General features: G+C 37.0%; 1 protein-coding gene and 1 pseudogene across 4 annotated transcripts in view; one reads left to right on the forward strand and one right to left on the reverse strand.

Annotated features, from left to right (window-relative positions):
- PDE4D (phosphodiesterase 4D) overlaps nucleotides 1–25,543 on the reverse strand; it is a 1,544,760-nt gene that overhangs the window by 646,622 nt on the left and 872,595 nt on the right. The window lies entirely within an intron of this gene.
- On the forward strand, nucleotides 13,121–13,266 carry LOC111764237 (small nucleolar RNA SNORA3/SNORA45 family; annotated as a pseudogene).

Below are 25,543 nucleotides of genomic sequence, written 5' to 3' on the forward strand. Positions count from 1 at the left end.
CTGATTTTGGACTAGGATGCCATGTCCATTCAATGGGAAAAGAATAGCCTTTTCAACTGTTTCTGGGAAAATAGCTTATCCAAGTGCAATAGAATGAATTTGTACCCCTATCTTACACTATCTACTAAAATTAATTCAGCATGGGTTAATGACAATATCAAAGTTAAAACCATAAAATTCTTAGAAGCAAACTGTAGCAATTTGATATTATTTATGAATTCAAAAAAAGATATTTGATTATGTTTGTAAACTGGTCTGTTCCTCTGGGTGTGATACTCTTTGATTGTATTAGAGTCAGCTGAGATGTCTTTGATGAAATTATGTTAAGACTGGGGCTTTAATTTGACCAGTCATTAGGGAGTGCAGTTCCCACCCCCCTGATGGGCTGATAAAACAGACTCTCACATAGAAGTAGATACAAAGGGAGGAACACGGAGGAAGAGAGACAGCTCATTAGACACAGCCAAGGTTCCAGGAAGAGAGATAAGGCTGAAGGTCTATAGCTGACCTTGTGAAGAGAACAGAGCAGCTGAGCTTAGCAAAAAATGACCGCCAGAGAGAGAGAGATGAGCCTTATGCCAGCCTACAGCTGAGATCAGAAGAAACTGGGAAAGTGGAGTCTTAAGAGGAAGAAGAAAGACTGAACCCTCAAAGACATTGCCCACCATCTGTGTCAACACATGGTGTAGCAGTTTGATATGGTTATGAATTCCAAAAGTAGATATTGGATTATGTTTGTAATGGTCTGTACCTGGGCATGATTGAGTTATGATTGGGGCTTTGATTGGGCCACATCATTAGGGCATTGACTCCTCACCTCTAGGTAGGTGGGGAATCGCAGATAAAAGGTATGGCAAAGGACAGAGTTGAGGGTTTTTGATGTTGGGGTTTGATGCTGAAGACTTAAGCTGGAGCCCCAGGAAGTAAGCTCACAGAGGAAAGAGAAGCCAGCCCCAGGAAGAAAGGAACCTTGAACCCAGAGAAAAGCAAGTCCCAGGAATGGAACCCAGGAAGCCTGAACCCTCACAGACGTCAATAGCTATCTTGCTCCAAATAGACTTTGGTGAGGGAAGTAACTTATGCTTTTGGCCTGGTAACTGTAAGTTCCTACCCCAAATAAATACCCTTTATAAAAACCAACCAATTTCTGGTATTTTGCATCAGCACCCCTTTGGATGACTAATACAGAATTTGGTACTGAGGATTGGGGAAGTGCTTTTGCAATTACTGAAATACTGGAATGGTCTTATAAATGGGTAAGGGTTATTTTTTGTAGAATTCTGATATGCTTGTTGGAAAAGGCCTAGATTGCTTTCAAGAGACTGTTGATAATAATATGAATGCTAAAGAGACTTTTTATGATGCCTTAGAAGTAAATGATGAAACTATGACTGGATACTGGAGGAAAGGTGATCCGTGTTTTAAAGTTACAGAGAACTTATCATAATTAACTCCTGGTGTTTTATGGAAGGAAGAATTTGCAAATGGCAAGCCTAGGCATTTAGCTGAAAAAATTTCTAAAGTAAACCCAGAGAATGTGGCTTGGCTTCTGCTTGTAGCTTATAGTAAAATGCTAGACAAGAAAGATATGCTAAGGACTGAACTGTCAGGCACAAAGAAAACAGCAACTGATTTTGGAAATTCCAAGCCTTTGGAAATCAAGCTCCCAGATGAAAGTGCTCCACTGGAGTTAACTAAACTTGGAAGTTATAAATCAGGATTGAAGATGCAGTTATGTCAGAAAGACTTGTGGAAAGTCTTACTGTCTAATGGCTTAGACCCCTGCTTCTTGCGTGCTAAACCAATAGACTTTTTGAGAGAGCTGTATGAACAAAATCATTGTCATCCTTGAGTAAAAGGGACATGGAAAGGAGAGATTGAAGGGGAAGTGACCTCAAGAGGGAAATCACGGAAGCTGAGATCTGGAATTAGGACATCACCTTGGGCCAAGAGAAAACCTTACCCATAAATGCAGAGAAGGTGAATTTTTCCCAGCAGTTGAAGAGGGTGGGTGTTCCTGCCCAATATTCTGGGACAGTTTTGCTGCCCCAGGGTACAGAGAGGGTGGAGCACATTCCTCAAGGATTAGGGTGGTTAAGGTTAGGACCCCACAGGTCTGAGAGGGGTGGACCTATCTCCCAAAGGTCCACATCCAGATGCTTGATGAGGGTGGAACCAAGAAAATGGCCATTGGGCAAGCCTGTGGAAAGGGTGGGTTGCCATAAGGACCCAAGGAGAAGAAACCATCATCTTAAGAATGATTCTCAGATTTTGAAATCGAACAGAGAGCTTCCCTGCAGTTCTACTGAACTATAGAGAAACTGTGACTCATGTTTCCCTCCCAATTTCTCTTTATCCTTTTTCTATCCATTTGTGTACTGGAAGCAGATAAATTATTTTATAATTTCAGAGGTCTGTAGCAGTTGGACTTTGCCCCAAAACAAACTGTATTTCTTTAAATTGACTGTGATATGATTTAATAATAGCATTGTTACTGATTTAAGGTTTTTTTTTTAAATATTGTAATGTCTTTTTGGAATCCAGAGAGTGGACTGTAGCAATTTGATATTATTGATGAATTCCATAAAGAAATATTGGATTATGTTTGTAAACTGATCTTCTCCTCTGGGCATATTAGATTATATTGGATTCAGACGTTTGCTTGATTAAGTAATTATGTAAACCTTTAGTGCAAGTAAAGCGTTGAGTCCCTACCCTTGGGTAGGTGGGGACTCACAGATAAAAGGCATGGCAAAGGACAGAGTTAAGGTCTTTTAATGTTGGAGTTTTGATGTTGGAGTCTGATGCTGAAGCTGGAGCCCAGGGAGAGAGAGGCAGAGCCATTTGCCTGATAGCCTACATCTGACCTTGTGGAGAGAGGCAAAGCCTAGAAAGCCTCATAGTCTACAGCTGACTTTGTGCAGAAAACAGAGGAGCTGAGCCCAGAGGAACCCAGGAAGCCTGAGCCCTCACAGACATTAGCAGGCATCTTGCTACAACACATGAAAATAGACTTTGGTGAGTGAAGTAACTTATGCTTTATGGCCTGATATCTGTAAGCTCCTACCCCAAACAAATACCCTTTATAAAAACCAAACAACTTCTGGTATTTTGCATCAGCACCCCTTTGAATGACTAATACACATGGCATCAGACTTTGGGTGAGAAAGTACCTCTTATGGTACCTTGAGTTGGACTCTTTAGGGCCTTGTGATTATAAGCTTCTCCCCCACATAAAAACCCTTCATAAAAGCCAAAAGATTTCTGGTACTTTGCATCACCACTCCTTTGGCTAACACACAAATTTAGGGGGAAATCTTCAGGACCTTCTATTTGGCAAAAGGTTCATAGATTTAGCATCAGAACTACAAACAGCAAAAAAAAAAAAAAAAAGAGAGAGAGAAACAGATAAATTGGACTTCGTCAAAACTAAAAACTTTTGTGTGGGAAAGAACAGAGGAAAGTGAAAAGCCAACCTATAAAACTGGAAGAAGATAATTGCAAATCATACACCTAATAGCATTTAATATCCAGAATATATAAAGAATTCTTAGAACTTAAAAAGATCAACAACCTGATTTTAAAAATGGGCAAAGGACTTCAATAAACATTTCTCCAGAGAAGATATACAAATGGCCAAGAGGCATATGAAAAGATGTTCAACTTTATTAGCTACTAGAGAAATTAAAGTCAAAACTACAATGAGGTACCATTTCATACCTACTAGGATGACTATTACTTAAAAAAAGGAAAATAACAAGTGTCCATAAAGAAGTGGAGAAACTGGCATTCTCAGGCATCGCCTGCAGACTATAAAATGATGTAGCTGCTGTGGAAAATAGTTTGGTAGTTGCTCAAAAAATTAAACTTGTAATTACCATATGAACTGGCAATTCTGCTTTTAGTGGAATTCTATACCCAAAAGAATTAAGGAGGGACTCAAAGAGATCCTTCTACATGAATATTCATTGAAACAGCATTTACAATAGCCAAAAGGTAGAAGCAACCCAAATGTTAGCAAGAGATGAATGGATAAACAAAATGTGGTATACACATACAATGGAATATTGTTCAGCCATAAAAATGAATGGAGTTCTGATACATATTCTACAACATGGATGAACTTGAAAACATCATGCTAAGTGAAATAAGCTGACACGAAAGGACAAACAATTGCAATTACATGAAATATCTAGAATAGGCAAATTCATAAAGACAGAAAATAGATGAGAGGTTACCAAGGGCTGGGGGAAGGGAGGAAGGAACGCTTAATAACTATTGCTATTTAGGGTGATAAAAATTATAGAAATAGATAATGGTGATGATCACATAACATTTTTAATGTAATTAATGACACTGAATTGTACACTTAAAATGTACTTGAAAAATGAAATGAAAAATTTTATATTTATTTTACCACAAAAAACAATTGAGGTACAACTAAATTAGTTGTTGTCAAGCTGATATTAGTACTGTATAATGGGAACAGAGATATGACCCCAGGGACACATGTACATCTAAAATTCAATGCTAACTCTGTATTATGTCTATACGTATATATTTAAAGTGAGGGTTGTTAAATCATATTACCTTCTCAGGAGATTTCAAAACTTGTAAAAAGCTAAAAAACACAAACCTAGTCTATTTTCCCTCAAATGGAATAGAGCACTTTCATTAAGTAGAAAGAGAGGAAGTTCTAATTGTGCTGCTGTTGTCCCAATCCCACCAATGCATCTCAATATGGGAAGAAAAAAAATGCAAGAAATATTAGATACTTTCAAGCAACAAATGCTCAGAAAACATTTTCACTGAACAATTCCCCAAATTCTCATGTGTTAAGCAATATGAAACTTCTAAAAATACTGTTCACTGACGTCTTAATAGTTCTTCAAAACACCAGAATAAGTAAGTCTTTTTCCAAATCACTTGTAAATATGATAGTATGTTACCTTTGAGTTCTTAGAATCACTGCACAATAATCTTAAATAATCTTTTAGCTTATGAATACTTTAATAACCAAAACACTATGAATCTGAGCATTTACATTCATAAAGGATAAACAGGATGATTATTAATTTATTTGAAGGTTCTGAAAATTATCTTTAGCATTTAATGACTAAACACAGTGAGTGAGAGCAACATTTGGGCCAACACTGATAAGCCTACTTGTGAAATCTACTGACCAAGTTATCACATCAGAGGTGCAGCTGAACCTGAATGTGAAAATTTTCAAAATTCTGCCACAAGAGGAATTGTTGAAGCAACTTGTGCATTGAGCCCCAAACAGAAAAAGGTTAATCAGGGAAATTAAAGCTGCCTTCAGTTGTATTATCATGGCAAACAGAGATTATTCGAATTATTTTCTATCTTTCCAGGGACCCATTTCATACCAAGGGGAGGAAGTAGCAGGGACAGACTTCAGCAGAAAGAATACATTTCTAAAAATTAGTCCTGTGAGGTAAGGAAAGAGTTTGTCTTGTGAGTTGATGCTTTCTAAGAAGCAGATTTTTAGCATCGAGAATGTTCTAAGAGACTCCTCTGCTCTGAATGGAAAGGTAGGTTTTTTTGTTTTTGTTTTTTGTTTTCAAGATTTATTTTTTATTTATTCCTCTCCCCCCTCCCCAGTTGTCTGCTCTCTGTGTCCATTCTCTGTGTGTTCTTCTGTGACTGCTTCTATCCTTATCAACAGCACCAGGAATCGGTGTTTCTTTTTGTTGTGTCATCTTGTTGTGTCAGCTCTCCGTGTGTGCAGCGCCACTCCTGGGCAGGCTGCACTTTCTTTCGCACTGGGCAGCTCTCCTTACAGGGCGCACTCCTTGCGCGTGGGGCTCCCCTATGCGGGGGACACCCCTGCGTGGCAGGGCACTCCTTGCATGCATCAGCACTGCACATGGGCCAGCTCCACACGGGTCAAGGAGGCCCGGGGTTTGAACCACGGACCTCCCATGTGGTAGATGAACGCCCTAACAACTGGGCCAAGTACGCTTCCCAGAAGGTAGGTTTTTGTATGTTGGAATTCCCTGTCAGTACTTAAGTCCTACGACTCTATCATTAAAGAATGATCACTTGTTACTACAGAGGACAGGCTCTGAAAACAGGGCAGCTGCCTAAGAAAAGGCCTTTGATACTATAGTAACTGTGAGATGAAGGAACAGAGAGGTCAGTGTAGAGGAAGATGTGCACAAAACACAGGATTTTACACTAGTTGCATTACTGAATTTTGAACTACTGCTCAATTGCTTTCTTCTTTGAGATTTAAATACCTAAACCAGATATGTCTTTCCTTGAAGCCCCTCAAAAGTGTTTTAAAAGATGTGAGGAACAGAGATTAAAACTCTTCAAAGCAAAAGCACTGACATACTTTGGGAATGTGTTTGCACATAGAGGTGTGAGCAAAAAGGAGGAATCAGAGGTGATAAGAAATAAGAAGTAAGCAGGAACAGCATGGTGAATGGCTTTCAAGGTAAGGATAGGTAATTTGAAATTGGTTAGAAAAACTAGGGAACCTGCAGAAGGAATTGAATTAATGAGTAAAAGAAAGTTAGACTATTAGAAAACCTGACAAATTACTGTGGGAAGTGGGATTTTGAAATGATTATAGAGGGTATTGACCAGAGAGGGGATTGCAGAATTGAGACAGGAAACCAAAAGATAAGGAGAGTGTAGCAGTTTGCTATGGTTATGAATTCCAAAAATAGAATGGATTATGCTTGTAATCTGATCTGTACCTGGGCATGATTGAGTTATGATTAGGGCGTTAAGTCCCTACCCCTTGGTGACTGGGGACTCACAGATAAAAGGCATGGCAAAGGACAGAGCTAATGGTTTCTGACGTTGGAGTTTGATGCTGAAGAGTTAAGCTGGAGCCCTGGGAAGTAAGCTCACAGAGGAAACAGAAGCCAGCCCCGGGAAGGAAGGAAACTTGAAGCCAGAGAAAAGCAAGACCCAGGAATATAGGAACCCAGGAAACCTGAACCCTCATAGACGTCAATAGCCATCTTGCTCTAAATAGACTTTGGTGAGGGAAGTAACTTATGCTTTATGGCCTGGGATCTGTAAGCTCCTACCCCAAATAAATACCCTTTATGAAAAACAACCAATTTCTGGTATTTTGCATCAGCACCCCTTTGGCTGACTAAAACAGATAGATAGACCTATTCTCTAAATAGGAATAAAACTTACATGAGGTTCCAGAAAGTTTGTAAATAATAAAAAATGAGGCCTTTACTAAAGCTTGGTCATTATATAACATGGATCCCAGAGATGGTGTGTTTATGTGGCATGTACATGAGACTCCCTTACATGGTATCCATCAGGGAATGTTTCTTGCATGAATGAAGAAAAACATATTTTTACTCCCATTAGATTAGAAATATTGATAAGTTATGCTACAGACTTTCTCTTAAAGAACTGCTTGAACTTCCATCTACAAGTTAAAGAAGAGCATCAATTCTTCAAGTCAAAGACTGATAATAGTAATTACTTATTCTGAATTTGTACTCAATGTATAGGGGATCTAATATCAGATTTCACATGAAAAATACAGTCAAGCAAACACTGCAACAACATGTGATATCAGAGAGAAAAAAATCATCTTTTTTTTTTTTCGCTTTTCAAATTAGATTTAGCAGCATGATTCACTTTTATCTACATGTTTTTAGAAGAAAGATGCATTAATTAGAAGAAGGGTTCAACTTCAAACACTTTTTCCTTTAATAAATTTAACAGTTATTGTAGATGATAAAACAATTGCTCTTTTAGACATCAACTGTTCCAATCCCCTTATCATGTTGATTGATGTAAATTATCTCTGCAGGGAATGAATTCCAATAGTTAATGGAATAAGGCAGCTAAAGATGCAGAAATCTCTGCCTTGAGTTATCTTTGTGTTTCTGCAAGGGCTGAATCTGAACCATGCTGTGTAGCCAACAGTGACAACTATCCTGAGTTGACTGATGAGCAGTCTTAAAAGACTCATAGCCTTTGGCCAGTCTCCATTGTGACACTTATAAATGTCTTATAAAAAATATACATATAACGAAACACAACTTTACATACCTAAGAAGTTTTCTGGTTAGTAGTTTCTATACTATCCTTAATGAGAGTTCATTTTATTTTAATGTTTTGAGAAAAAATCAGTACATAATAAACATCATTCTCTTTTCATATACCCATACATTAACTTCTTCACCATCTGATATTTTGAGGATGCTTCAAAAGCCATGTGATAGCTAAATAAAACAAAAAAGAATAAGCAGCCAAGCAAACATCAACCCAACACAAATGAATATGCTGTCATTTTATGAGGTGCTATTTTCATAAATTACTTAATTTTTATTTTATAAAAATGAACAGTTAAATGAGAAAAAAAACTTTTCAAATCAATGTACTGTTTCTTTTTTTTTTTAAATCAACTTCTAATACAGATACTAAGTATCTCTGATTTCACATTTGATGGACACTCAATAAATATTCTCTATTTTTTTCTTTTCTTCAATAGAGTGGAAAACTTATTTTATCTGGACCTTCCTTCTGACATTTCACTTTGTCACAAGGGAGTACTTTCGTTATCAGACACACAGAACTAACTGTTCCCTGCAAAACAATTATGATTGCTGAGTATAACAACTATCAATTAATCTACATCTTGACATTACAAGAATAGCTGGATTTTATGAAAAAGATTATTTCTTTTCATTGCTCATGGTAACTAACAGCCTAGTCCTTGAAAGTTATATTTGGAAAAAGCCTGGGTTGGAAGAAAGAAAGAAAGAATCAAAGAAGGAAGATAAAAAGGAAGGAATCTAACATTTCTCAAAACCTGCTTCTTCCAGAATATCTCTTCATTTGTAGCGGATGCTGTAATGATCCCTCTTCAGGAAGGAAGGACTTATTTCTCCAGATTTGGGAAGTGCTCTCAGCTGCCAGCCTCTTTGGCAATAGCCTCAGCTAAAAAGGGCACCTTGCCCAACTACCCAGTATCTGGTCAACAAGGAATGTAAAGATCCAGCCTCCTCACTCAAATTTAGGGAAACTCTGAAGGGCTATGCCAGTGTCAGGATTCCCTTTTAGAACTGCCACTCTTCATCAAGATTGCACTGCAGACCAACTTCTTCTCCATCTTCTTCTTTCTTCCCTTCCCCATGCTCATCCCAAGAGCAGTCCCTAATAAACCTCTTTCTGGATGATCTCTTTCTCTGAGTCTGTTTCTGGGGGAACCCAATCTGTGAACTAATTAAATCTGAGCATGAGGGTACACAGTTTAGTCACTGCCCCTGGCCATTCATTCCTTATAAAGGTTTATCATTCAAATTAAGCCATTTAAAGAATGAACTCCAGGAACTTTCAATTCTCCATATTTTCACTTTTGTACATCTTTGATGAAATGCCATATAAGCATCCGCACATACCAACCCAGATTCTTTGCTTGTACATTATGTTTGGGTTGTACATTCAGGATATGTAATGATAAGAATATAGAGTACAATAAGAAAACGTTCTCCCATAAAATGCACAAAAGTCTCATAATTAATAGTATTATCAGTATTAGTATAATTAAGAGTTATACATTTCACTGTTTATTTCCTTATGATTGCATACTTGATTGTTAATAGCAATCTAAAAATTTTATTGCTAATTTATTTCTCTCAGAACAATTATAAAACCGTGCCTATTCAACCATTCTTCAAATCTCAATACTTCCATTACTTAGAGTTCTGGGATACAGAAATTCAGATCTGAATGCTTGCTAATTTTAAAAATTCTGCCATGGAAACTGTCAGAAATATAAATGCAATAAACATGGGATTGACAGGCAAGAGATGTTGAATGCTCTTACTTGGTTTGCCACCGATTCTCTCCATGCCCTGTAATCTATCCTTTATAGTGTTACACAGTACAGAAATACTACTTATCTAACTTTGTTTATTTAAAACGGATTCACAGATATTTAATAACAGTAATTAGAACCCAAGTGTCACATTTTAGAAACATTTCAATATATTATAAAAGATATTTCACAAAAAACACCAATTTTTAAGCCTAAAATATTACCACTATTTCTAAACTAAAGCTTGTCAAATATTTCTATTGGTTAGGTTTACAAAACTGCATATTCAGGTCACCATTCTTATATTAAATGTAAAGCAATGAAAAAAATGCTTTTAAAGGCTGTGATTATATGTGGGAATATAAAAGTAGTATACTTTCTGTTAGAGTAGATGTAATAAAGTAATATTTGAAAACACAGTGAATATGATATACCTTCAGGTAGAAGTCACAGAAACAGGAAATAATCAGATAATTCATTCACAAAAATTCTTCCTAAAGCAACTAGGCTGCATATGATCTACCCCAAAACAACACTTTCCCGCGAACTTCTCTTAGAAAATAGTTCAAAGTCATGAAAGCAAAGAAAATTGTTATTTCAGATGTACACTTACTGAAATTCTAAATTAGCTATTGCAAATAGCTATATATTTGGAAAAGTAGAAAGGAGTATAGACTGAATTTCTTGTAGAAATTCACTATAAAATAGTTGTTGGAGGGAGCAGATGTGGCTCAAGCAATTGAGCGCCTGCCTTCCACATGGGAGGACCCAGGTTTGGTTCCCAGTGCCACCTAAATGAAAAAAAAAACAAACAATGAGCAGACAACAAGCAAAACAAAAAACAAAAACCAAGGAGTAGATAATGAGCAAAAACAAGCAAACTGGCCTCATATAATTTAAGTTCAAAGATCTATTCCAGACAAGAAAACTAAGATTCAAAAAGATTACATTGCTTCCAAATATTAATAGCTAGTTACAGAGTTTGGTGAGACTTGACCCCAAGACTCTAAAGTTCACTTTCAATGATAACTATTCTAATAAAAATAGAACTCGTGGCTTTGTCCATCTGTTCAATCTCTACTCTCCCCTTTCCTTTCTATTTCCCCCTGAGCCCACATAAAATACTTAAACGACATACTTAACTTACACTCCAAACATTTCACACATACCATAGACACATATACAAAAGCCTCACACACTGCACAACATGCAGAACACACACACAAAAACCTCACACACACATTCATACACACACACCCTTAGATCTTGTATATAGATACACATATACACACACGGAAACAACTCATACACACACACACAATCATACATAAGGGATGAAAAGCCACCAAATTGATGCATCCAATTACAAGGCTTTAAGGGGGTATGTGATATAATAAATGGAGCCAGTGTACTCTCTCTTCACCCTCCCTCTACTGGTGACCAGGTAAGTAGAGCCAAGGTGTGTCATATCTCCTGCTTGGAAACATCTCTCAAGTTCATGCATCACATGGCTGATCAGAAGGCAGTTAGATCCAAAACTGTGGATTTGGGTTTTGGGGTAAAAAAGCATCCCTGCCTTAAACCTAAAACATATGCAGAAAGCAGGAGAGGATTCAAGCATTCCTGAGCCATTAACCATATTACCATCACTCGTTGTGAGAAGTTTAGAAGGTTTCTCAAACTAGTAAATCTCATGTTTTTACAGCAATAATAAGCAAACTTACTTCCTACAGCTGTTTTAAGGCCTAAGAACAAATACTCTACATAAAATATGAGACATATGGTAAGAAATCAATAAAAGGTAGATATTCCTACTACCACAAAAATTTTATTCCAAAAAATATATACTTAGAAATGTATTGTAACAAAAGCTGTCTCAAAAGATTGAAAAGACAAATTAGAAAATAAAATAAAAACATACCATCCGGAAGTGATATCTATATAAGGAATATGATAACCGTTTGGTATGTTATGGAAAATGTGAATAGTGAATAATCATAATTCTTTGCTATTACAATTGCTGAAATAGAAGACTATTTCAGAAAATCTAATTTGTTTTTCACATTCGCTAACACCATTGAAGCTCTCTGGGTAATCAAACACTTTCAACAAGACTTGTCATTTTTTTTTTCCTATCTTGCCAATGAGTGAATTTTTTGATCACCAACAAATTAAGAAATTGCCCGTGGCTTACTCTCCAAATTTTTAAACTCAAATAAATTTAGATCGCTGAGGGGGAGAAAGTTTAAGATTAAATTTCTTATGAAATTAAGATAAATTTCACCATTCATTTCCTCAAAATTAACTGCAGCTCTGAATTTATTTCCCATAAACTTATAGTAATTATACCATCTATATATTTTAACTTAAAGAGGATTGATATTTTGTGTTACAGATCTATTGATATTTAAATGATGCAGAATGTTACTTGATAAAATCATCTTTCTTCTTCAAACTGCTTGCAGCCATGTTATTAGCCCATTAAAGCAGATTTTTAAAATAAATACAATGATATATAAATCTCTTCATGCAAGAGTGCTAATTAATACTTTGTATGTTATAATAAGGCTTACCGAGTCACACTTTCATTGTATAATAACTGTTTAACATTTAACAATCTGAATTTAATCCATGTTTTATGTTACTCCTCTTTGGCAATGATACAACCATTATCACAGATATGGGAATATTTGAATGTATTTATTACTTAAAATTTCATATTGGCATTATACCAATAAGTATATTTATAAGCAGCTTAAAGGGACAAATTGAAATTATTCTTTGCTAGATTACCCTTAGGGTGAAGTTTAATAAATGTTTGTTGAATTCAAATCAATATTTGAAAAGAACCATAAAAATACCACTCATTATTTACTTGTCCTATGTCAGGTATAGTTATAACTCATTTTTAAACACATCACCTTATTTAATTCCTGCAAAAACCACATTGAAAGAGATATTTTATCATTCCCTTATAGATGAAAAAACAAAAACAAAAACAAACCCAAAACTCACAGAGCATATAATTTCCACAAGCCCCACACTTAGGAAGTATTGGTCCTGGGGTCCTGGTCTGTTGGATTGAAATCCCAGGCTTTGAAACTCTCAGTTGCTTACCTAAGGGGTAGGATGGAGAGCTCGATTTTTAAAATGAGCAACATGGTATTTGATGGTGCCGGCATGACCCTCATGCCGGTCAATAATTATAAGCTGCCAAGGCGAAGCCACGCTTTCACTGTATGGTTGAAAAGCCCCATTCAGATCTTCACACTTTCTTTAAAGAAATGTTTGTCCGAGACTAGAATCACATGCTGACACAGCTCTTGTCCTGCTGTGCTAGCGTCCTTGGAGACAATCTGCTGATCTTGATTCACTGGTGGGGGTGGGGAGTGGGGCGGTGATTAGTGCCCCTGCCAGTCCCCTGATCAGAAACATTTCTCACCGAGCTCCTAAAAGGGTTACTACAAAGTTCTGGGGAAGGGAAGGCTTCCAAAGCAGCCCGTCATCCTGAAGGCCAAATTCTTCAGCAGAAGAGCTGAGGAGAAGATTAAATGTGTGGAGTGACCCTGTGTCCTGGTGGCTTGAAGCCTTATGGAGGGAGGTTCAGTAAATGCTGACATGCTTTCCCCCCAAAAAAAAAGAAATGTGTTGATGCAACTTAAATTTTGTAGGGCCAAGCCCTCACCATACAGTTAAAAGCCAGGACGTTCACAATCTCCAAAGATCTTTATGTTGAGAAAAGTTGTTTTTAATTGGGGGGGAGGGGAAGGGAAGCAACTTTTGCAGATTTCAGGCAAATACCCAATGGGAGAAATTGGCTGAGTCCACCAAGCAGGTGGGTGAAAACCTCATTTACCATCAGCAAACAAATGGAGAACTTTGAAGACAAGGCAACTAAAGACCTTAAGGAAGGAGACAGAAAAGGCGTCTAAAGCTAAGTGTTAATAAAGAGAAGTGACTAACTGCATATTGGTTTCTTCTGCAAAGTAGTTTGGGGACCACTGTGAGGAGAACCAAAACCACAAGTGAGAAGGGCTTTCCTTGAAGAAGCTTGGCCTCCAGGCCTCTCCAGTAACAATGCTACAGGTAAAAGATTAGGAGTCTTAACAGGAAGGAGGCTTCAAGAAGGTCTATCCAAAAATCTTGGTTTTCCTTAGTATGTTATTCCAGCTATGTCCTGTCTCTGATATAATACTCCATTATACCAATAAATATCTACAACCAACTGCCTAAAAAGTTGAAACCACATCTGAAAGAGTCATTGTCCTCTTTCTCACCCATCATAGGACCAGCCTTTTGCTACAGTGTAGAGTAACCTACCTGAAGATGGCTGCATTTTTGCTTTTTTAAGAATTAGTGCTAAAAAAAATGAATAAATAAGAATTAGGTCTGACTGCTTTCAGATAAGTCTTTGCAAAGATCTCTTGACTCCAAGCCTCAGAGATTCAGGACACTATCAAGGAAAAAAAAGAAAGGTGAAAATGGACTACAGGGACACTTTACAATTTTGACCCTTGGATTTTTTTTTAATGAAGGACAAACAGCAAATCTGAGCAAATCAATTATTAAAATATGCCTTACAGTCAATATGAATGGGATAAAACCTGCTGAAACACTATTCGAAGTAATCACAAATTCTGAATTTTGAGTATTGTGTTTAAATTCACAGTAAGAATAGCTATTTAAATAGACACAGTCGTGTAATTTCTATAACGTGAACTCCACCACTCTGAGATCATCATGCCTAGAGTAACCCCTACTGGCCAGTCTACTTTATGGCTAATGCAAAAAGGACGCAGGAGAAAGGGTGAGTTCACAGATGCAGTTGTAACCACAGGAGATTTCCAACACTGCCTTCAACAGCAATATTATTGTGTATGTGGGTTTTTTTGGTCACCTAATTCCTACATCTTCCTAAAGACATTTGCATGCCTTGCCTATATGAAATTATGTTTCAGTAAATATATTAAAAGCATAAAATTTCTGACAATGTAAATAGTATTTAAAAATCAACTGACACAATGAATTTTCCTCACATCAAATAGCTTTCCCTTGGTATTATTTTCTGAAGAGGGCAAATCATCAAATAATATTGGAAACTCCATTACCCTGCTCTGACTTACCGGACCAGATGAGGGCAAAGAATGAACACAGTGGGGGGGGGGGAGCATCACTAGAATACTAATTGAAAGGGTAAAAATTAGTGACAGGTGAAGTGAGCTAAATGTTGACATGTCCATGTCCTAGATATTATCTGCTTTTGAAGTGACAAATTTGACTTTGGACTTTTACATAAATGACATGCAGATCTCCCATTTATTTCATGTTCAGGTTACCAGGAAATAACTTGCAAAGCTCTGATCTACAATTAAGTAAGTGAACTTCTGCACAAGGAATTTACCATTCAGTTCTTTTAATTCTACACATTGGAGTATGCAGGAATGAAGAAGAACATAGACAGACTCAAGAATAACTCATATGGTGACATTTTCATATCTTTCTGGCCCATATCTCTTTTGTCTTCTTTATAATTTGCAAAAATCATATTAAAATGGGCTAATAATAGTTCATTATATGGGAAAGAAGATGTAAGGGAACATTACAATTTAGGAGAAAGTTGTTACTGGGGGCAGTGGGTGGTATTTTGACCTGCTTGAGGTTGCTGTATTATGTATATTATATGCTGCAGTAGACTGCACACTTGCTCTCAGTTCTTCATTCCTTTTCTTATAAGAGCATTTGCCTAATGAATTTCTGAGTGTTCTGGTGGGGTGTATTGTTATGTCCCATTTTGTGGTTAGCCACAGACTTGCTTGGGTCAATATGAATGGAAGTGACAGTACATTGGTTGAGAACAAATGTTTTAACAAGCATCATGTGCCTCCATCAACTTCTATTCCCCACTAAACCTGTCTTTCCTAGAGCATTAGATTGAGTCTCTGAGGGTGGCCTTGGCAGCCTGGTGACAGCAGCAGTGCAGTGGCCATAATCCACTGTATACCCGTGAAAGGTTTATGAGCCCTCCCCTTCACTTTCTTTTAATGGATCTAATGTTTTAATCTATTGGATTGATAAGAAAGCAAGAAAATACTTTGGATGGTATGGCAGTTTGAGATTATCTATGCATTCCAAAAAGAGAGAAGATTATGTTTGCAAACTGTTCCTCTGGGTATGATACCCTTTGATTACATTAGATTCAGCTGAGATGTCTTTGATCAAATTATGTGATGAATAGGGCTCTGATTTGACCACTTCAGTAGAGTGTAACTCAGTCCCTGCCCCCTTGGTGGGCTATAAAAATGGACACTCAATGAAGGAGATACACAGAAATAAATACACAGCAAAGATACACAGAGGAAGAGAGACAGCTCCATAGATATGGCAGAGGCCCCAGGAAGAGAGATCAGCCACTCTTCTGAAAGTTCACAGCTGACCTTGTGAAGAGAACAGAGCAGCTGAGCCCAGAAAGAAAGGAGCCCTGGGAAGAGAGAAGAGCCCAATGCCAGCCTAGTGCTGAGATTAGAAGAAGCTGGACCCTCAGAGCCTCAAGAGGGAAGAGGAAGGCTGAATCCTCACGGACATTGCCCATCATCTTGCTTCAACACGTGGCAACAGAATTTGGTAAGGAAGTAAACTTGAGTTGGACTCTTTAGGGCCTTGTGACTGTAACCTTTTACCCCAAATAAATACCCTATATAAAAGCCAACAAATTTCTGGTACTTTGCGTCAGCACCCTTTGGCTGACTAATACAGATGGTGAGCATATCTTTACGTGATCTCAGGGCAAACCCTCTCAGCAATTCAGATTTTGCTTTGAAAATTTCATTTGCCAATGGCGAGTGTACAGGAGGAAGAACAAGGTATACTGCAACACCTTGGCCTTATTTTTGCCACCAATGGAGTAGTTGAGTGATCATCAGTAGCCTTATTTGCACTGGCCCTGGATATCTATGTTTTGTTTTCTCAAATCTGAATGCTTGTAGTTTCAGTTGTTTCCCACTCATATAACCACATTACTCATAAAGTTTACTTTAAAGAGAGGTTTAAATGATATAGCATGAGAATTAAATACCGCTGATGTACCAAGTTTGCCAGTCTCTAAAATAATTATGTAGGGAGGCAGACATGGCTCAACTGATAGAGTGTCCGTCTACCATATGGAGGGTCCAGGGTTTGATCCCCAGGTCCTCCTGACCCGTGTGGTGCTCTGGCCCATGCACAGTGGGGGTACCCCACATGCAAAGCGTATGCCCCGCAAGGAGAGCCGCCCTGTGCGAAAGGAGCGCAGCCTGCCCAGGAGTGGCACTGCACACACGAAGAGCTGATACAGCAACATGACACAACAGAGACGCAGTTTCCTAGTGCCGCCTGATAATGCAAGCAGATGCAGAAGAAGACACAGCGAATGGACACAGAGAGCAGGCGATGGGGGAAAGGGGAGAGAAATAAATAAATCTTTTTTTAAAAATTATGTAAATACATATGAAAGAAAAGCATTATTTTAAGGAAATCAAATTTGCTCTCTTTTTAATTTCTGCTAAAGACACTAGGCAAATCACTCCCAATGAAAATAGTTTAAATGATTAGATATCAATTATTTTGTATTTTAATATTATAATATTTCCTATCAAACAATGGAATAAAGATAGAACAGGGACAAAGCACGGTGAGAGAATGATGGATTCCAGAAAAAATATATATACTATAGCATATCATTAATATTATATTACATTAGAGAAATTATGAGCTTACAGAACAATCATGCATACAATATGGGATTCCCAGAACTATAAGGTTATGTCTGCTATTTATTACTACTTTTTTTCCCTCCAAAATTGAGTTTGTAAATTTCAAACACCTCTTATTCCACTCAAACCCTTATGGAAGAAGATGATGTCCACATAAACAGACAATGCAGATTAGTCCTAAATGATCACATTTTAAATTTGAAAATATTAAACCTAGCTTAATATGTCCTAAGTAGAAAGGAAATATTTATTATTAGTCAGTGGTTCATATTAAACTTTGCTGTTTGCATCCTAAAACTTCTAGAACAGTTGTTTACTATTTAATCACTTATACAGAAAGTAAGATTTAGAAATTACCGAAATTTGCTTATTTTATTTCTACTGCTACTGATTCTTTAAAAATAAACATCAATTTTAAGTCTTTTCCTTGCCATATGAAAGGAATATTAAATATCATTTTATTTGATGTGACCAGTATTTGTTCAATAATATTTTGGTATTTGTTACTATATTTTTCCAAGAAAATGAACTATTACTCTATTCAACCACCCACAGAACCTCATATCATCTCCCAAATAATGGCAACCATGAATCAGGAGAACCTAATTATAAATTAATTACATTTTCAGAGTCATTATTGACAACATATTGCTGAATAGCTGCTATGGAGATAGAGAGTATCAAAATCCACGGCAGAAATTGGAACCATATCAAGCCAGCAGAAACTGGCAAAGGTTAACAGGATAACATAACATCCAGCTCTGCCTCTTTTCTTACCCTCATGTTACTTCATAACACATGCAAGAAAATTCTCCTTTTTTCCCCCTCCTAAATGGAGCACTTTATTTAATGATTGGAGCCAAAGCAATCAATGTTTTCCCATTAATAAAAGCATCCTTTTATCCTTACAAAATGTGGGAATAGCCTTAATGATAAGACAGTTCTAATGCTAATACTAACATTTTATTTTTTTTTGCTCACTTACTATGTTTCCAAGGGCTGAGGTATATAAATGCTATAGAACTCTATATATGCATTTCCATTCCCCTCTGCCCCTATAAATAATCTGTGTTTATTGGCATTTTGTGCTGAATGTTATATATACCTCCCGCCATATATTCTTTCTTGTAAGGATTGCTGAGCCTATAAAGCAAATAGACTGGTGACTGACCATATACTTATTTTGGCAATTACAAATCATTTAATATTTTTCAAATATAGTTTGATAAGTATCAGTCATTTAATAAGAGAATTCATATATATTATTTCATGTTACATTTGTGAAATCATCCATGGTTTACTCATGAATAGTGCTTGCTTCTTTGTTCAGAATTTAGATTTTGTCTGATAGTCACTGAGTGCTATTGCAGGTCCTTAAAAGGCAGATGGTTTCACTTCAGAAAGATTTCTCTGGTAGGGTCTCCAAAATGGGGTATGCATATTCTAAGGGATGATCAAGGCCATCCACTGGGTGTGAAAAGAAAATATAAAATTGTATGTGTGTGTATATCTACCAATCTATCTATCTATCTATCTATCTATCTATCTATCTATCTATCTATCTATCTATCTATCTATCTTTACACATATATGATCTTATGATGTTTGGTTTATTAATTTATGTAATAAATAAGTATATGCATATAATTTATAAATTCATTCTCTCTAAAAGGCATATTAGTAGTTCATGCTCAATCTTTTTTTTCTTTTGCTGATGACATATGAGATCAAAAATTTTGAAACTATTAACAGATAAATCAGAAGCAGAAAGATTAGTAAGAGGCTTGTGAAAATAGTCCAGATAAGAAAAGATAAGGGCTGGAATCAACACAATAGAAATAAAGAAGGGGAAAGAGAGCTACATGGGTATTCTTGATATAAATAAACAGACCACAATGATTAATTAAATGTGAAGGAAGAGATGGGCAAGGGAGGATGAGTCTGGAATGCAGGTTTTGTTGTTTGATAGAGCCTGAACTCAAGGACAGAATTACCTAAATGAGTACCATAGACTTGTGTATCAGAAGCAAAGATCTTTTGGTAACAAGTTTGAGGGAAATTGTAGCAGGAAGGGGGAAGATGGAAGGAGAAAGAGAATGGACAATCACTAGACTCATCCCTGCTCTCACTTCAACCATAATGATTTGGTTTAATTTTTAAAAATGGTTCAAAAAATTACTAGTATCAAGTTCAGTACCTAATTCTGAGAAACTGGCATGTAAGGGGGAAGACATGAAAATGAAAAATTTTATCAGTAAATAAAGATGATAAAGCTAACCTATTTACACTTAAGAGAAATCCAGCTTCTTGAATGGAAAAGAAAGTTCTGTGCATCAAACAATGAGGAACACATTTCCCTTATTATCACTATCTTTAGATTCTGCCAGTATTCCGTGAACTGGACCTTTTGGAATGCCATCCTGTCTCTAAAAAGTATATGATTAATGCCCAAAGTAAAACACAATTTCCACTTTGCGGAGTCATTACAACAAACTACAAATATAAGACAATTATTCTTCCATTATCGTGACGCCTTGCCTCTCAGTAGCAACATGTCCTCTCAAAATTGGACTAAAATATCCCATACAAATAAAGTTAGAATGCCACCCAAGGAATATCAACTGGTTGTTTTCCTAAGTAAATTCAATAGTAAATTTTCCACGGTATAAATTTGGTCTGTGGCTTTGCAGACTCAGAAATTACATTTTGTAGGGCACAGACATATAAATCAGTCTTTGGAGACTAATTTATAAATCCATGGTTGGATATTTAAAACTCATGATAAACATAAGGGACCAGAAACTTGTATGTTCCAAACATCACAATCTCCCTGTAAAAACACTACAGAAGAAGTCAGTTTTGATTACAAGCATGACTGATGAGGATAGAATCAGAACAAGGAGTTGGTTGTATGGTTTGAATATTTGATGATATGGGGTTAAGAGAGGGTTATACATGGACAAAGGTAGAGAAATCAAGCCTTTGGGTGGCATCACCCTTTCATACCTTCTCACATGATATGGTCTAGGTAGCCTGAGGTTTCTCCTTTCCTGTGTCTCCATGTTGGTCCATACCCCAATTTCATCCAATTAGGTTAAGATCAGGTTTTGCTGGTATTGGAACTGTTCCATTTATAACAACTTCACTTTGATCCATTCTGTTGACATCATAGTTTAGCTCTCCAGAGTCCCTTTTATTACCAAGGTCTTGGGTAGATCATAAGGGCTGGCAACAGGTGCATGAAGGCATTTAAAATTAATAATTTTCCCCAAGTCCCTGAGATCAGGATGGCTCTGTAGGATATCTCCCATCCCAAAATGGGAATACACAATAAATTCCAGATTTGACCTCCACAGATGCTGGAAAGGGCCCTTTTATTACATACTCGTTCCCTGGCTCCACCAAGCTCTAAACTTGGGTATGCATACCCACGCAAAATTTGAAAGAAACCCATGAAATTATCACCAGTCTAATGACAGATTTTTTTGCTTTATGTTAATGTAGTTAAGAGTAATGTTACAATGTTCCAAGGACTGCTACTGATGCTGACATTCCAGAATGACCTCCAAGTTGATGGAGTAATTATCTCATATTTCCGTGAATACACTTTTTCTGCCTCAGGTCATTGAACCTCTTATTTACACCAACATAAAATTTCTAGTCCAAAAGCAATCTAAAACAATTGAGGAAAAAAACTATAACAACATTTTATTCAGGAACACTTTCCCTCAGGCTCTCTAGCAAAGTCCTATGACTGGGTAGCTTACATATTGCCTATGTTTAGAAACACAATTATTGCTGCAAAACAATGTACAGAAAAATAGAAATGACCTTAGTTACTGCCAATGCCAAAAAGACTAATTTTTCTGTCACTCACTGGGATCTGAAGACAACTTAATGGGTTTTTCCCTAAAAATAACAGTAACAATAAGAAAATTGCCAAAGAGAGTATTTTAAGAAAATGTCTATGGAATTCTATATTGTTTTTTCACAACTGAAGTCCTGCTTGAAATATTTAGTAAAATCAGAGCATTTTTCATTTATCTGTTACATTTCAATTTATAAAATGTAGTCCCAAATCTTTGGGGATTTACCAACAAGGAATCAATGATTTCTGCCTACGTATATTTTCTTCCCTTTAAAAAAAAATTCCAAGGAGGAACTGAGCAGTTCTATCACTGTATTTGGATGCAGCCACTGTGCACTGAATTCATAAGAATGCATAACATGGCTTACTGGTACTGAAAAGAACTGCTGAATGGAAGGTTTTAAAAAGAGTAAGAAACAGAGTTGTTAAAGGTCCTAGCAATGACAGCCATCACAGTCCCTTAAGAATTTGCCCCTTCAACCCTCCTGATTTTTGGATTCCAAGAAGAATGAAACTGATGGCTTATAATTAGCCTAATTGTGTTAGGACATGACAGATGCTGTTGGTCAGCCCTGATGGCAGGGTAAAATCTATGTCTTCCTTTTTAATATTCAAGCTCTGTTTCCACACGATGGACTACAATTTCCTCTTTCAGGGTGCAGGCATTCATTTTCATTGCACCTCTTAAGCATATTTAAGGCAGGGCCAAAGGGCTGTGCAGATGATTAATGCATCTGTCCGAGTCAGGCTACAGCTTAGTAAACGCTGAAATGGAGAAGGGAAACAGTCGTTCTGTGAAATGGACAATGTGGGTGAATATTACATTCCAATTCTACTTCCTGTCCAATTAAAAAAATTTGATTTGCCAAATGAAGACTGATTAGCAAACACACACACATTGTCAGAGTTGCCTGAGAATTTTCACTAGTCTTACCTAGCTTCCTTGCCAAAAAATTCTCATTATTTTTCAGAAGATAATATTTCTTTGATCTAGCCCTTCTTTGGGGCCTTCTTCCTCTGGAGATTTTGTCAATTTCACAATAACAGGAGCGAAGTCAAGGTGAAAGGTGAAAAACTCTATCATTTATCAGTTGGCATGCCCTTTCTTGCTGGGTTAAAAAATGAGGAAATGCATCATCTCAGGAGCCAAAAAGTCCAGAGGCAGGCTACTTCAGGTTTCATTAAAGTGGCAAGAGAATGACCTCAAGGAACCAGGTCCTTTCCATCTTTCTGCTCCAGGTCATCAGGGTGCCAGAATTCCTCAGGCTAGCTTCTTTCATGCCACAAGATGGCTACTATGGTACTAGAAATCACAGAAGAGGAGTACCTCCTAAGCATCCCTCTTAAGAAGCCCTTTCTAAAAAGCCCTCCAGCAGTGGTTCACTTTCCTATAGCTAAGGCACACACTTTTAAGAAACAAGAGATGAAACTGTTTGATGTCAACCATCATGATTTATATCAGAGCTAAGTATAAAATTACCTTCCCTAAAGGGAGTGAGACCTGGAAAAGAATTGGTATCTTTGGTAAAGGAGGAGGAAATAGATTCTGGAAAGGCAGCCAGAGGGGTCTGTTATATTAGAGATCACATATAGTCCTGATTTCATTGAAACTAAAGGCCACATCTGTATGTTTTAATAAAAGACGAATGTTGGGGAAGACAGAATTACTAAAAATCTCCCCTTTTCTTTCACTGAATTCAAAACAATGCCACAATTCATTAACCGGTTTGACTTTAAAGATTGCATAATTATTGCTTATACCCTCTTTCATGAAACTCTTAGGTTTCTGGGATAGTGTACTAATCAAGTTCTCCCCCTCGTGCTCCATCTACTTGGTCTCAGTTTCTCTTCACTGGCTTCACATCTACTTCCTTTCCTCTAAATATTTGTCTTTGAGAAACTTTAGCCATGAGCCATTTCCTCTTTTCTTTCTAAAGTTTCCTTTAGCCAGTTCCATGACTTCAACAGCATAATTCTATGGACATTTTTCTAATTCATACTTCCACTCTAACCTCTCTTCTAAGTTAGGCATACTGACTTATATGTCCTCTTTGTTCTCAGATGCAACAAGTCATATCCAATATCTTCTCCCAAATTAACATCTTACCCTGATTTCCCTATTTCTGTACCTGACTTATCATTCTCCCAGTCATTCCGACCTGAACCTTAGAATTATCTTGGATGTCTCACTCTCAACCACCATATTAATTCATATAACATAGTATAATATATTAAAAATGTTCCTAATATCTCTTCCTGAGCCTTTCCAACATCCCAAAATTTAACTCCACATTACCTTTTACCCAGTCTAATCCACCAATTTCAATAGGCCTTAGTCCATTCACTGTCTATGCTCCCATGAAACCATTCCAGATGGACTTCTTATGGTATTCCATCAGTATCTAGCCAAGAATTCTGTTCATTCTGTACTTGAGTTGGACTGGCCCAGTGGCTCTTTCCCAAAAATGCACCATACTTCTGGCTTCTGTGCCTTTTCCTAATATTCTTACTCTGTATGGAATTTTGCTCTCCACTCCTGTTGAAATGTGACAGGTTCTTAAACGTCCTGCTTAAATATTGGCTGCACGAGGGCATCAGTGTTTCAGTTAGCAAAGATCCTTCCCCATGTTGAGAGTGCTTTCCCTGATGTCTCACAGTACCAGCCCCTCACTTTTCACATGTATTATAATCTACCTTATTATTTGTGTACTTATCTTTACCACTAAACTATAAACCCATCGATGGCATGCTCACACCTACTCTGTCTTGAGCTTCTCTAAGTGCCTACCATAGGGCTACGCATTACTCTGCCATGCTCAGCTGGTCTTGAATAGGTATTTCTTAAATGCATATGGAAAGCTTCTTTTCAAACCTTATGCTTCATTGCATCAAGAAAAAAATTATCCTTAAGACTGTATATATCTATAGTAGTTGAAATCTCTTTGTTATTTACTAACTGATTCTGAGGAAAAACTTTAATTCTATGAGATTTATGTACTTCTCTGTTAGTGGCAGGAGGATGCGTGGAGGATAATACTTTTCTTGCCTCTGTCATAGGATAACTGAAATGAACAAGAATTTAAAATGAGATGAATGCATAAAAACAAGGATAAATGTTAACTTGCAATGTACAATGGAAAACATTATTATTGTCATCCTTTTTGTAGTGATTTATAGCTGCAGGTACCTGAGAAAAACATGTTCTTAAATCTAATCCATTCTGGTGTGTGAATAACCCATTGCAAGTGGGACCTTTTGATGAAGCTACTTCAGTTAAGGTTGACCCACCTCATTTAGGATGGGTCTTAATCATCTTCCTGGAGTTCTTTATAAGAGAATGAAAAAGAGAGCGAGAAAGCCATGGAAGGAAGATGTTGAAATGAACAAAACTTGGAAGGGAAGGGAAAGAGTAGCAGATGCTGCCATTTGGCAGAGAAGCCAAGGATCGCTAGCAGCCGGTCTTCAGGAAAAAAGCATCGCCTTGATGATGCCTTGATTTGGACATTTTCCTGGCCTCAAACCGTAAGCTAATAAATCCCCATTGTTAAAGCCAACCTATTTCATGGTATCTGCTTTCAGCAAGTCTAGGAAACTAAAACACTCTTTAATACTATAAATTTACTGTATGCTTATGCAACATTCTCCTGGGATTCCACTTACGTTTATCATTTTTATAGTCAATGCTGATGTCTTTTCTCTTAGAACTAGTTCACTCATTTAAAAACAGGTCTGCATGGGAATCACTGGCTCTTTTGTGATATCAATGAATGTTTGCAAGACAAAAAGGAATCAGGAACTGCCTCACATATTTAATTAGAGGTATGAAAGGAATTCAAGACATTATTAGTTGTAATATCGTGATCATATGGATAATTCCTTTTTCCTAATGTCAAATAGTTATTTTAAATACTGCAAATCAATGTATAATTTTAAACAAATATTTATGATTTGCTTTTTGACTGTTACTACACTTACCAAGCTGTCCCTCGAAAGGCTGGTTTTACCCTAATGTACTCCATGAAATGGTTTAAGATTTGTCTGTTTCTGCAGTTTTGTTGTGATATGCTGGACAATAGGATGCCATGGACTTGCTGACAG

The sequence above is a fragment of the Dasypus novemcinctus genome, chromosome 2 (genome assembly GCF_030445035.2).
Source record: "Dasypus novemcinctus isolate mDasNov1 chromosome 2, mDasNov1.1.hap2, whole genome shotgun sequence".
NCBI lineage: Eukaryota > Metazoa > Chordata > Mammalia > Cingulata > Dasypodidae > Dasypus > Dasypus novemcinctus.